The following is a 4,612-nucleotide window of genomic DNA, read 5'->3' on the forward strand; positions in this document are numbered from 1 at the left end:
TTCAAAAACAAGCTGCCATCTTGTGGTACAATTGGAGAAGTGTCCATAGAAAATTGGACTCAATGCTGTATTTGCCCCTATTTACAATCAGTTATAGAAGTAAGGCCTGAGTCTCATTAACAATGAAGCACCAAATATTAATACCCACTTTAAGACCCCTTCATAGTATCAGAGTGGAATAATGGAGTCTTAGGACAATGAAGTCCTTTAGACTTTTCCATGTAGTGCTACATTGAAAAGCTATGTATTAATTTTATATCTGTTATTAATTTAAAGTAGATGAAAACTACTGGAAATTCACTTCACATACACTTACAAGAATATATTACCTAACAAAAATGAAGTGAAAATACTGCTAACTTTAGGAATTCAGGGGAGGTAGAGTTATAGTTGCATTTTGTAACACCCAATAATCCTGTAACACCCAATAAGCCTACCATTTACCCTGCTTCACAGATAGAATGAAAACTAAGGAGAGATTCTAGGCTTCATGCAAAAGCCATTCTAATTTTATTTCAGGCTCTTCACTGAAACTGATCTCAAGGTATGGCTAGAAAGACTCAGATCATCAGCTGGGAGCACATACTGCAGAACTCTTCTTTTCCCTTCCTTTGGACTACATTAAAAAGAAGTAGAGCTCTAAGCACTCTTACCTGTTGGGAATATTTATTATCTGGTATCCTCTAACTGCTTTTTGGCTAGTTTAGATCCAGAAGAAGCCAGCTGTACTTTCTGGCGTAAGAACTGACAAATAAATGCCAGAAAAGATAAAGATATTCATGTCCAGATTTTTCTGGGTCCCCACTCTCCAAAATACATGTATTTTCCAGTTCTGAGTTTTAAGAAGTGCAGAGACCCTTCCTTCCTGCAATCTCACTTAACCTGAGGTAAATGCAAGATTACCTGACACATTTCACTGCAGGTAGGAGCATGCATACAAGTGGTTATCACATAGTAGCTGATATGCCATAAATTCACACCCTATCTTACATAATTTGTTTGTGTACTCCTACCATCAGTGCTCTTCTTACTGTTGGAATGGACACAAGATGCATAGCTTCATACTGGTGTACATCATTTTACTTTCCCCCTCTGACAGTGAGTAGTAACTACCTACTAATGTAAATTACCAATGGTGTAGGGATTGTGTGCCAGCAACCCTAGCTGGCTTTATGCCAGGATAGCTCCCTCTCCACCCAGTGGCCATGTACAGTAATACTGTCTACTGCAGGCAGCCAGCATGGGAAAGCTGGTCATGTGTCTGTTCCTATTTTAGTGTATGTGCTACCAAAGCACATATTTACTACATAGTAAATTTACTAGGGAATAAAAGTATTCTGGAGAAATTGTATTGTGTCCTGAACCTAAATGACACAATCAGTCTATATCTGTGATACACACAGCTTCATCCACTCAGCACCATTTTTGAGCATTGTCAAACAAGTCCTTCAAGCATGCCCCGTGCATTTATCTCAGCATGAAAAGTTCAAATGCTTTAATGTCTACACAATCAGAAGTAGCCCTGGACCTGGTGTGCCCAAATTAACAAGCCTGGGACCAGATTTTAGGGTTAGGGACAGAAGTTACACATAAACTGGTTTAAGTCATCAAAAACTGGTTTAAGCCTATAACAGAACAGAAGTTCAGTGCATATAAACCAGTTTCAAAATGGCTGAAACTAGGTTAAGATAAACCTGTTTAAATGTAGTATCAAACTAAACCGATTTGGGTCAAACCAGTTTATGAAACTTCTGTCTCAGACCCCTTCCTGGTTCAAGTTAAATCACAGTCCCCCAACATCTCAGCATGCTTTCAAGCCCTGAGCTGGGTTGTGCCGTCTGCTCCAGCAGAGAAGAATTGACAGGGGCAGGGGGAGGCAAGGACTGCCCCTCCAGGCAAAACCCTGCTGGGACCTGGGTCCAAGGAGGGGTATTAAACTTCCCTTTCCTTGAGTACAGAGCTGCCCTGCCATGCTAAAAACCTACTTCTGGCTGCAGCTGTGGACTACAAATCCCAGAGGCACCTAGAAGCAGGAAGAGGAAGTGACGAGCAGGATCCTGGTTTTCTCTGATTTAAAAATTGCAAATTCTCTGCTTAAAAACCCAAAATCAGTGATAGAAGTTAAAGCCCCCCCAACCCCCTCTCCAGCTCTGCTGGTGCTCCACACTCCCCCCCACAGTCTCAACAGCCCTCCTGATGCCCCTCACAACAGCCCCCCAGACACAGACATAGAAACTGACACCCACCCCAGCAGGTAAGTGTGTGTGGGGCAGGGCGGGGGAAAGGGAAGGTGCTGGAGGGTAGATCAAGAAGGGGGGGAGTGTGCCCCTGTGCCCATTCCCCGGAGCAGGACCAGGAGGTGAGGGTAGGGGTGCCATTCTGTGGGCCACATGTGCCGGCCGGCCTAACAGGAGGTTCGCACATGGAGGCCGCCGCCACAACTCTGCCACTGCACCTTGCGCTACCATCCTACAGCCACCTGCACAGCTTTGTGGGCAAGTGGCGCAGGGCATAGCGGTGGCAGTGCAGTGGCAACCACTGTATGTGGGCCACATATGTGCTGCCCAGACGGGGGGTGAAATGCCTCTCAACCAGTTGCATGGCTCCCTGGTGGTGCAGGGTGGTGGTGGCTGCATGTAGGCTGGGGGCGAGGGGGCTTTGCAGGCAAGTGCTGCTACCGCAGAGCCATGCCCTTTGTCCCTGGATCCTAGAGGTAAGTGGTGCTTGGGGGCTCTGGGGCAGGGCTAGGGAAGATGGTTGGGGGTTGAGGGTGGGGGAGGTGCTGGTGGCCCCAGGCAGCACACCACAGCTGGGTGCAGGGCTAGGGGGTGAGTGTAGGGGTGCCCCTCTGCAGTGGGGCTTTGCGGGCAAGCAATCCAGGGTACAGTGTGGTGGTGCCTACCATGTGTGGGCCGTGCACATGCTGCCCAGCTGCTTGTGCAGGGGAGGGGGAGAGGGAAGCTGGCATGTGGCTGGAGCACAGCTCTGTGGCTGGCTCTGCATCCAAAGCGAGGGATGGTGGGAGCGGAGGCTCACACATGGCATCTGCTGCCACTTACTTGGAGTGCCATGATGGCAGCGATGGTTGCTGCCTACAAAACCTCCTGCTGCTGCTGTGGAGCTGTGCTTGGAGCTATGGCCAGCTGCTGGGCGGCAGTGTGATGGTGGCCAGGCACGCAGCCATCCCCACCACCAGCCCGCTCCGTGCTGCGCCACTGCCACCAGCAGCACAGCTCTGCGGCAACAGCAGGAGGTTTTGTAGGCAGTGGCAGTCACCACTGGCATGGGTGCCCCACAGGTAAGCAGCAGCAGCCACCCATGCCAGCGGTGACTGCCACTGTGTACAAAACCTCCTACTGTGGAGCTGTGCTCAGAGCTGCGCAGCCGGCAGCAGCAACACAGCACAGGGTGGTGGTGGGGATGGGAATGGCTGTGTGCCATCTGACCACCACCAACCTGTGCTGCACTGCTGCTGCTGGCCGCACAGCTCCCAGCACAGCTCCGCAGCACCAGCAGGAGGTTTTGTATGCAGCGGCAGTCACTGCTGGCACAGGTGGCTGCTGCCGCTTACCTGTGGGGCCGCCCGTGCCAGTGGTGACTGCCACTGCCTACAAAACCTCCCACTGCTGCTGCAGAGCTGTGCCCAGCCACCACCATGCTGCCGCTGCCTCCTGGCAGCTGGCCACACAGCTCCAGGCACAGCTCCACAGCAGTAGTGGGAGGTTTTGTAGGCAGCAGCCGTCACTGCTGTCATGGCGCTCCAGGTAAGTGGCAGCAGCCACTGCATGCGAGCCCCCGGCCCCCACATTCCTTGCAGTAGATGCAGAGCAAGCCAGGAGCTCTGCTTCAGCTGCATGCCAGCCTCCCTCCTCCCCTCCCTTGGGCAGGCATCCAGGCAGCATGTGCCCCACAGAGGCACCCCCTGGCCTTGCTGCCAGCTGTGGTGTGCTGCCTGGGGCTGGCAGCACCCCCTGCTCCCTCAGCCCCCAACCATCTTCCCCAGCCCTGCCCCACAGCCCCACTTCCCTTTATACTCCAGGGGTGAAGGATGAGTCTGAGCCTGAGCCCAGCCTTGGCTGCCTCAGGGGCTCAGGCCCTGCCCTCTTCCCTCTCCCTTCCCCTCTGGCCAGGGCTGGGGGTTTCCCACCCTTTTTGCAATCAGCTCTTGCAGGCTGGAGCTGTGCCAGCCTGCAACAGCTCTTTGCAAAAGTGAAGAATCCACAAATTTCTCTTCTAAAAAGAGAAATTCATGTTTTCTCCGATAAAAACAGGGAATCCATGGTTTTTTCTGTTTTCCCATGTGAAATGGAAAACCCAGACCCTGGTGATGAGCAACCCTGCAGAGTTCTGCTGTTGTGGTTCTGGACTGCAAATCCCAGAGACCAGTTGGGGGCGGAGGGGGTGGCAGCAGGAAAAGGAAGCAAACACACAGCCCATGCTGGCCAGAGAGCCATGCTGTAGTACCCCCTGGCTTCTGGCCTGAGCCACTGCAGGCATGTGGCTGTATTTCTGGAATCAGAAGCAGATGCCTGTTAAGTTTCTAAGTTTAATCTCTGCAGTTTAGACTAACCTGCAAAGACTGACTCGATTCAGCCTTGGGCTTCTTGACTAT

Source organism: Gavialis gangeticus, unplaced genomic scaffold (genome assembly GCF_001723915.1).
Source record: "Gavialis gangeticus isolate Ggan-Ray unplaced genomic scaffold, GavGan_comp1, whole genome shotgun sequence".
NCBI classification, from domain to species: Eukaryota; Metazoa; Chordata; order Crocodylia; family Gavialidae; genus Gavialis; species Gavialis gangeticus.